At 39.9% G+C, this 10,078-nt stretch overlaps 1 protein-coding gene across 5 annotated transcripts in view; it reads left to right on the top strand.

Annotated features, from left to right (window-relative positions):
- Positions 1-269: 269 nt before the first annotated feature.
- Positions 270-10,078, top strand: part of elavl2 (ELAV like RNA binding protein 2) — a 30,771-nt gene continuing 20,962 nt past the window's right edge. Inside the window, exon 1 of one of the 5 annotated variants that reach the window (XM_085451357.1) lies at positions 270-1,019. The gene's annotated coding sequence lies outside the window, so the exon portion shown is untranslated. Of the gene's footprint in view, positions 1,020-2,390; positions 2,451-10,078 lie in introns of those variants that run through there. The other 4 variants (XM_085451354.1, XM_085451358.1, XM_085451355.1 and 1 more) reach the window with 4 other exon arrangements.

The following is a 10,078-nucleotide window of genomic DNA, read 5'->3' as shown; positions in this document are numbered from 1 at the left end:
CGAGTGCGGCTGGCCTGCTAGAGAGTGGAGGGGAAAGGCGTTTCGGAGTAGTTTTATTGTGTCTGCGAGGGCTGGAGTGGAATAAAGAAAAGAGAGAGGAAAAAAAACGAGCCGTTTGCAACACGTGAAAGCAGCACACGTCTCTTACATGACTTCAGTAAGGTCGCTGATTCTTAGATGATGGTGACAGTGTGGTGATCTGCTGTTAAACAAATTTCTCAGGTTTCTTTCTTTGCTTTTTGTTCTTCCTTTTCTTTTTCTTTTTTTTTTGTTAAGGGGGGGCAAAAGAGCGGACTATGCTACTCTCGAGTCGTGGTGTTATTCCCGCCCGCTCCACAGACCCATACCACGGCAAAAAGGCGATGTTTGACTTCAAATGCCATATTTAGGAAAAATGCTCGGTCGCTTTGAGTGACTGGGGCGAGGACGAATGGCGTCTTGTGATCTGGGAAGAGACGCTCGAGCTCAGTGAGGAACGCCTCGGAGCCAATAGCATTGGAGGGCTTGTGCACGCATAAGCGGTGGATGGAGCTTCTCCGGGTATACTTCCGCGTCCAATGCATGTTCATGTGTAGGTTGAATGGATGAAACGGGGAGTGCGGAGAGGTATAGGCATGCTGTGATACGGCCCTATATATTTGCCGGCAGGACTATCTTCCTTTTAAAGAGAACCTCCTCCGTGCATTGGCTTCCACTCAGTGATGTCGCGTATTTGTGTGGCGCACCTGTAAAGAGCGAGACAGGCAGAAGCCGGCTTTTTTAATTATTTGATTCCTTTTCTTTCTTCTGTTATCTTTTTTTCCCTTTTGTTTCATGCATTTGCTGAAAGGAACTCATTTCTGTGTTTTGATTTAATAAATATTTCATTTCCCTCATTTTATCTTGTTTGTGTTGGCTTTTTATGTTCCCAAGTTTGAACTAAAGAGAGCGGAATTCGTCATTTTACACGCTATTGGCCAGGTGTTTTCATTCAGAGATTGTTTGCCTAAGGACGTCCCTAACTTTCATTTGTAGAAACGGTAAGATATTTTTTACACATTTGCTCATTCACCTGAAACATGTGAAATCGATTTCTTCTTCTTTTTATTATTATTACTAAGCCTGTTTCTGTTCGCTGAGGACAGTGTGTAGAGCAGATCATGCATTCACTGTAGTCTCAGGCTGTCTTATTGCATGCAGACGCGATGGGGAAAGTCGCCGTGATGCATTCATGTTTCCCCACTCAGGGCTGATTTTCAACTCTTGAATCGCGGTGGCTTGGCATATAGGAGAGACTTACAACAGGCTTTCTCCGCACATGTGCTCAATTTTTTTTCTCTCCTTCCCCCCCCACCCCTCGACATGCATGGACGCACTATTGCTCTAGTGTGCAGAAATACAGGCCTTGTAGAGAGCTGAAACGTGGGATCCGCATAGTAGTCGTTACACTGTATCCAAAGGTAGAAATGTGGGGTGTATTAGACTGATGTTACATATAGAAATTAATATTACTGGATACATGATGGAGCCAGTAAACAAACTAACAAAATTTAAGCTGTTTGATCTTAGACTTGAGCTCTTTCATTAATATAAAAACTTGCGATTTTATTTAAGCTCTAAATTATAAAAGAGAAAAAAGCGGGTCCAAATACAAATGAGATTTAAAATTAATGAGTGGTGGCTTTATTTTTTTTCTGTCTTTCTAATTTAATCGTAAGATGGTCTGTAAGGTTTAAGATGCAGCGTAACTGCAAAAAGACCAATGCTATATAGGTTAAGTGCAGCCGGGTGTTGTGCTACTTAAGAGTTGCCGGATGAAGTTCTGCTATCACATGCATATTCCTATGCTATTTTTGAATTTCCATGCAGCGCTTATTTGTGAAGAATACAGGAGCTTAGCTACTCGTCCCAATTTTTTAGAAAAAACAAACACAAAAACCCAAAGCGATCCTAACCTTTGTCAGCATTCCTGTCTTTTGCCCTTTTTTGTCTTTAAATATAGGCCACCTATATATAAATTCCATGCCCATATGTTTGCTCTGCATGGATAACAATGGAGATGCTGAAAACTTAAAATATATATAAAATGTTTATGTTCACGTCATCGCTGGAAAAGGCTCTCTGTTAAAATTAGCTGATTACCCTACAAAGAACCCTAGTGGCACAATGTTGTTTTTGTTTATTTGGTTTTATTTTATTTTGGAGCTGTCGCTATTTCTTAGTTGTAATTCTCCTCTGTGCTGAGCGCTGTTTAAAGCAGCAGCCTACACCTGCAGCAAATCAATTAATCGTCTATTTCCGGTATAGAGAGGGTGGGTCTGCGCTGATTGGCCAAAAGTCTGATTAGTTTATTTAGGGTGGCTGGGTTCCCGCCACCGCTCTTTATTCTGCTGCGCAAAGACTGTGACCAAGTTTGATGTCTGCAGGTTGTACCGCAATAAATTCCCGCGACGCCGATTCAACACATCAAGGTAAGACAAGTCAAAGTGTTAGCGTGCTTAAAAACAAAGAAATACTAACTGTAAAAAGGGGTCAGAGCTGTTAGCTAGGCCAGACATGCTAGCTGAGCGCCATTAGAAGTAGTTTTGACTTGAGTAAACTTTGCCTCTTGTAACCTAACCTTAAAGCTTCTTAAGTTAGTGGGGTAACCTAATTAGTTTGGTCTACAAAATAAAATTGTGTGACCAAAAAAAAAAAGACGCTCTAAAGCCCCTCCATCACTGGCAGAGGTTGTGTTAGCTAAACCCGCTCGGCTAAACCACAATTAGCAGAAAATGGAAGTTTCACCCGGATTAAACGCTCCACCTCTAACCGCTTTCTTTCGTAGCGTAATCTGTAAGTAGTCACGGTCTTTAATTGGATGAGCTGGGTTTCAGCACCGCCACAGGTGTCACAAATTAACCTAACATCACTGGGTTGCGTTCACTTGTTCCCGGTGAGATGGCTTCACTTCACTGTAGAAATGCTTTACTAACAGGAATTTAAGTTCAGTTGGTTTTAACAGTGACCTTTGCCTATAAACACACAAAGCCTAAAAACGTAACCCCCGTCACCCATTGTTTTTGGGATTTTTTTCCGTATCTAAGTGACTTATAATAATATAAGTATATTTTTTTTACACAGGCAAATTGCTAGCTGTAAGGAGTCCTATGTATTTTCAGAGTGATTAAATTATTGCCTGATCTCATTGCTAGTAAACCTTGGATTATTTTTGGGTGATACGCCGGTCAAAGTAAAGAGCCTGGTAATTTTGTCTTTGTAAGCTTGACCTGTTAAGACTTGGAATTGCGGCAAATGCGTTTTCACTCTGTACTTTGTACGGCCTTGAATATTGATTGAGTGAATCTGTCGAAGCCACAGGCATCGTGGTGAGTAACCTTCAGCTGTGAGGTCACGAAAAGATTACATATCATGGAGTCAGCAGCTAAGAGCCTGACCGGGTAATTTACCAGAAATGCAGGACATCTGTGGCTAGGGGAATAGTCAAAAGGAAAGTGACATCTTGAAGCTTTCAGTTTTTGTTTTTTTTTTTGTTTTCCTTTTTAAAATTTTTTATTTTATTTTATAAAAAGGAGGTCCTTAGTGATTATTAAACCTTATATGCGATTAACAGATGAAAAATCAGTTGTCTATGCTGCTTTTTGTCTGGGCATCCGAATAAATGCAGTACTACAAAATAATGAAACGCTGTGGGGGGGAATTCATAATTTCTCTAACAGAAATGCTTCTCCCCAATCATGCTGCGTTTTATTTTGTTCTTAGTTGTACTGGCTGTAAGAACACTGTTCGCTGCACAGTGATTGCACTTAATTTTTCTGATATCAGTGGTGTTGAACACCGCTCAGGGGATATTAATTCAGATGAAGTGTCACGGCAGATCTAATCATAGGTATGTAAAAGATAGCTGCTGCTTTTAGGCATTTTTCCCCTTCCTCTCTGTTCGTGCAACGTCCACAGCTTCAGCAGCCTTCCTGAGGACAAGAGATAAGAGCGGTTGTCTTTATGTATTATTGAGCCCCCACGTCTGCCTTTCTAAATAAAGGCTGCTGACAGAGTGACTAAAATGCAGGACAGTGAGTGAACTTCCAAAGGCCACATATCACTGTGCTCTGCACGGCGATGTGTGCTGCTGTCAGAACTGGGTTAGTATACAGCGTGTAGCTTTGAGGAGAAAAGCAATTTTGCCCTCTTTGTCCTCCTTAAATGTCCGTCCCATCCCCCTTCCATGACTTCGTTGCCTAACGCCCCCCCATTACAACCCCCCTTGCTGCTGAGACAGGCTAAGGCTCTGTGGCTTTTGCACTTACTGTGTGTTGGCCACAGGGTGGCCCTCCCCAGTATGTGCAGGTCATTACTGGAGATCAGCAATGCATTGTCCTTGAACCCTGTTACTGCTTTGTCAGGCCTGGATACAGTAGGTGGGGTTTTTGTGTGTGTTGAGTGCTTTATGTAATTTAACTGTATTGTCTGCAGGCCTGTTTCTGGTGGTGGAAATATGCCTGGTTTTGTGTTAGACGTGTGATTTGGATATTGGTGAACTGGATTCATGAAGGATTTTTGTTTAATTAAAGTGTTTTGTTTTTTTACTCTTAGTGGTTTTAAGTACCGACTTGGATTTCAGCAGTCTCACTAGTATGTGTGTGGTTTTTCTTTAATTTACAAGTATCATGGTGGATTATTCTTGGAGCACAGGAACAGTTTTTCCTTAATAATGACTTGCACACTTTAAAATATAATGGCAGATAGTCCTATTATAGTACTGTATATTTTGTTACAGGAGGTTAGACTAATTCCACTCGTTCAACAATTATAAAATTGTAAAACTAAATTAAAGAGTCAAATGGTAATCTGTACCTTGTATAAATGTTTTATTGTACTGCTTTTATTGTACGGCTGCACGTCAGCTATCTTTTTTTTTTCCTAATTTCATACCTAAAGATAGTAATAACAGACTGGCAAATATGAAGAATCATAAGCATCGACATATTGATGTTTGTACTCTAGCTCCCAAGCAGCACAGAGCATGAAATATAAAAATGCCTCTGGTTAGGATTTCTGAATAAGTCAATACTGATGAACATGTGTTGCAGTCTTTTGAGCAATATGAACCCAACTGAATTTTATTTCAGCCAAATTCTGCATTTTTCAAATAACGTTTTCTTCTGAGATTGCAGGATTATTGACTTTTTCAAAAAGTGTTGGTGAGAAATTGTGCGCTTGTAATCTTGGAGGCACACTGCCAATTATAACTCAGTTGCGTCACATTTCAGTATTACTGTGACATGCTCTGGCTGGCATGGGGAAAATGCTGCATAAATACCCTTTTCTCAACCTTAGGACAATCATTACAGAAGTAATAAAAGTTCACCTATAAAGATGCTTCCCCTCCTTATCCTTAAGTTAAACTGCATTGAAAGCTGGTTTGCCAGTAAGAACACACACAGCAAAGACATAATGCAGCACTGCAGTTTTTTGAGATGTGGACTACGGAGCAGGACAAGAGGCTGGAGTGATCATGTTGGGCTGTGAGGTGACAGTGTTAATTTATCAGCAAAATTGATTGGATTTCAAGGAAATAAGTAGACCAGGGGCAATATGTCCAAGTAGTAAAATGCATGTATGTGCTTAATTTGGTAGGTGATGTTTTTGGCTATATTCTTTTTGTCAAGGACCATACAGCCTCTGAGTAACAAACCACATGAATAATGCTGCGCATGTGCAAACAGCTGCTTCACCTAACCCAAAACACACAGAGAGCTGGGACTTAGAAGTCGCTGCATGTTTTATTTATTTATTTTTTAAATATAGATGTATGCTGTTGATTATAAGGGAGAAAGTTGCTAGGTTGGCATTGGTGAGGTGAACTGAGACGTGAGGATTACTGCTGCGAGTGAGAGGGATGTCAAACACCCAAGCTGAGATGCAGCGTACAGTATTCCCACATAAGAAAACAAATTACTTGATTTTTATTTTTTTCCAGGTCATCTAATACCTAACCAATAAATAAAAATAGTTGAATAAAACATCTACATTTTCTCATCCAGGTACAAGTAGACTAACCTTTTCCTTTTCTCCAGCATTTTCTTTTATAGCCTTATCCTTTGTACTTCTGGTGTGTGGGTAGACTAGTCTCATCTATGTTTTCAGCTGTGATATTTTGAACCGTTACTTGTGTGCTTTTAGTTTTCAAGGACAGGTTGTGCATGTCAGTGTGTGCACTCTGGAGTTCTTTACTCTGCAGCTTGTCACGCATACTTGGTAAATTTAATCCTCTGTGGAGTTCGTAGCAGAGATTCGTGCCTCCTCATTTTAAGTGCTCAGTGTCACATCAGTACATGCCGATCTAAATGTTGGCTTCATGTTCAAGTTGAAGAAATTCTATGGTCAGCCAGATCTGTACTAAACTGCCTCTTGTCAAAATCACGAGGGTTTATTTGGCTTGTTTTTCCCCGATGAATGTTTTCTCATAGCAGTCTTATTGTATTTGAAGTAGTATTTAATGACTGAGATTAAAACTTTGCTAATTTTAGGAAGTTTAATTAATTAAGAGGTTTAATTAAAGAAAAAACACTGGTAAATGTTAAGATTCTTGTTTATGCAGTGAACAAAATGTAGTATGTTCAGTAGTGGCCATTTAAAGTGTAGGTCCTCTCAAAAGCCTGGATATCTTCAAGTTTCCGTTATGACTTGTGTGTGTGATTAATTTAAATTTAGAACTGAAAGCTGTGGTGTTCTTCAGTAGTCTGTCAAGAAAAATCCTACCAAAAATATCAAAATGTAGAGCAGGGCGATATGACCAAAAATATTTATCACGATATATATTTGACAATTTGCGATAACGATATAACTGATGATATAATTGACACGAGACAAAACACTGGCGGTGCGGCTTCGTAGCTTAGCAAAGTCGCACTGAAACATTTAACAGATTTTCGAGCGCCGTGTACCACATACAATTGTTTCGAGGTCAGTAAACACAACCAGAATTCATACATAAGGCACACGGGATTATAAGGGGCACTGTTGATTTTCAGAAAAATCAAAGGATTGATTTTAAGTGTGCCGTATTTTCCAAAAAACACGGTAATAACGATGGCCCGCTAGCATGCGCTACCAAAAATAGTGCTTTGTTGTGTATCTGACGGATGAAAGCTAAACCAGTTCCACACCACTGAAGTTGCAGCATTTATACAAACCAATTCTGGTTCATCCGTTTCATTCAACGATCCACTTTTGCTCTTCTCATTCTGCGTCGCCGCCATGTGCGTATGTAAACAAAGGCACTGCGCATGCACGTTTTACCCATATTCTATCGCGATATTTCATTTTCCTATCGTTGCCCAACATTACACCTGTATTATCGTGAACGGTATGATATAGCCCAGCCCTATCAAAATGGTCTTCTTGTAAGGAACAATCTGTTGAATAAAAATTTGGAAAATGGAGGTATAAAAGCTTCACACATATTTCACGAATGTTGCTAACAGCACTTTGCTAATTGTCTGAACTTCACTCCCCAAAAATTTGCTGTGATGTAAAATGGAAACCTGACAGAAAATTGTGATATTGGATCCTAGGAGTGTACAAACGCTTTTCTTTATAAATTTACATCTGTCCATCTTCTTGGGTTTACTCAATTTAAGGTTATGGGAGGGCTGGAGCCCATTCTCAGCTGCTATAGCACAAAAGGCGAGGTACATCCTCGACAGTTTGACGCAGCGCTAGCATGGCGTACCTTGCCTTCTTCCCACAGTCCAAAGACACACAGCTACTTGTGTTAGGTTATTTAACGATTTTAAATTATCAATAGGTGTCAATTGGTTTTAAGATGCAGGTATAACTTCTGTTGTACCCATTGGGGTGAGGTGGGTGGGATGTGAGGATGGGTGTGAGGATGAGCTGCTCCTCCACCCTTTAAAGCTGCAGTAAAGAGGGGAAATGCTGAGATTGATTCAATAGTAGTTGATTTTTCAGCTGTATCTCAGTGGAATTTGATCAGCTGTGAAATCTTGCTGCTGAACACCCACTCAGTCACTTTTCTATGTAATTAATTAGCACAATCAGTGAGCTGCTAAAACAGAGCCAGCACTACCAGCTTCAGAGGTTATAGAATGACAAATGGCTTAGAAACAAAAGTTTACTACCTCAGGTAACTCCCTGCATCTTTGTGACAACATTTTGAAAGCCCCTGTACTTTCTACAAGGGATCGAATGACTGCTAAATTCTGGGTTGATACTGATGCTTACAACAGTTTGGCCCATGGATGACACTGATGTTTGAGTTTATTTTATTCATCATTGTCAGGGAAAATGAAGCAAAATCACTTTTCATGAAATTAACAGCTTTAAACTGTTTTAGCTCTTCTGTTTAGCCACTTTAAACGCGATCAGTCAGTAAATGTGACTTTTGTCCAAAAGTTAATGGTGGTCAACAAAGCAAGTCTTGCCAGTATTATCCTACTTTTTACATTGTGCCATAGTGACGCTAGTAAAAAAGCACTCACAGTATTTGAATTGGAAATCTGTATTTTTCTCATAGCAGCGCTGTGCGCAGAGCCTTTTTTTTCCCCTTGCGAGAAGGCTGTGGGATCTGAAAGTCCCACTAACTAAACACGCTACACTTTAATGAGTCCTAAAAGGCAGCCTGCTCAGTGGGGTAAAATTGTGGAGGTGAATGGGTTTAGCTTAGCAATGATGGGAAAACAAAAAAGAACCTTGTGGTCTTTATCTGGGCCTGGTTTCTGACGAAAATTGTGAGGCAAAGCCTCTAGGGGAACAAGATGCTCTGCTCTAAGAGGAAGCTGCTGGCTGGCTGCACACAGTGAAAGCCTTGACTGAAATTTTTGGGGAGCGGCATCTTGCCAGGCTTCGTGTTCCAAGTGTTTATCTAATGAAATATTTCTGCCTTGTGGCAGTATCTCAAGTGGGACAGTAGCCAGTGTTTGTGCATTGTACTTAGAATAAAAGGTGAAACATAAAATGAGATTGAAGTAAGTCAATTTCTTTAACAACAATATGTTCTCCTGTGGGCCTGTTTTTCTGTTACTGTGCGTGTGGGGAGCCAGTTTGTAGAGCAGCTAACTAAATTACAAATGCAATTTTTGGTAAATTAAATTAAAGGGCACAAGGATGCTTGTGTGCCCTTTGTCACGTTAACAAAACGGCAAAAGTTTTGCAGTTCCCAAATGGTTTCACTTTTGACAATAACAAAAACAGAACCTTTTAGTCATTGGTTCTTAAGCTGCCGTTGTTCTACAGTAGACAAGTGGAAAAATATTATTTTAGGTGAACACTAATGAAGAGCAGGTAAGCAATAGGTAGCGCTGTATACACTGGCCTGCAGTTTGACTACCTGCAGTGTTTGGCCCTGAAACCTGCCAAGTCCCCACAGTACTGCACACAATGCTAATGCTGTCACTATTTTGTGTATCAATGTTTTACATATCTTTAGTAACACAATAACAGGTTAAAAGGGATTTTAATGATGCAAAAATAGTTTAGATCTCCGGCTAATCAGACTTCCTATTTGAGCGAATGTATAATTATTGAAAATCAGGTATGTGAGTAAGAGTAAAACTTGGACAGTAACATCATGATGCAGAATTATTTTTGCTTCATTAAATGAATGATGATTTGAATCCCTCATGTCAATGACCATTGTGTTTTTGTTTTTTTTAATAAATACGCCCATGTTAAAAATGAGCCGCAGTATGAATAGTACTCTAAAATCTCAGTTTAAGTTGATGTTGTGATGCTCCTAACTCCATCGGAGTGCATTATGTCATATCAGCTCATGCTGCAGAATAACGTGCACACCTGGATGTTAACAAGTAGCAGCTGATTTTGTGCAACAGAACAAAATATAATTTGTAGTAAGCTGTTGTTGTTATTATTGTTATTGTGGGCTCCTTCATAACGCTAATGCAAAAACCACTAATAGGCCACTGTAACCATCTGCAGGTTCCTGGGTTTTGCATCTCTGCCACCATTTTTGGGCTCATTTGGTTCAGCAGCTTCTCTTTTAGTAAAATAACTGTTGTACAGCATTCATTAAATTTACCTCCCACATCATCCCCTCTGTTTCAGTCACAATAGTAGT

The sequence above is a fragment of the Copadichromis virginalis genome, linkage group LG3 (genome assembly GCF_057382275.1).
Source record: "Copadichromis virginalis isolate Kocher_CV1m ecotype Utaka linkage group LG3, C_Virginalis_male_GT1.1, whole genome shotgun sequence".
Classification (NCBI taxonomy): Eukaryota; Metazoa; Chordata; class Actinopteri; order Cichliformes; family Cichlidae; genus Copadichromis; species Copadichromis virginalis.
Note: the sequence above shows the minus strand (reverse complement) of the source record. Positions and strands in the feature narration are given on the sequence as shown.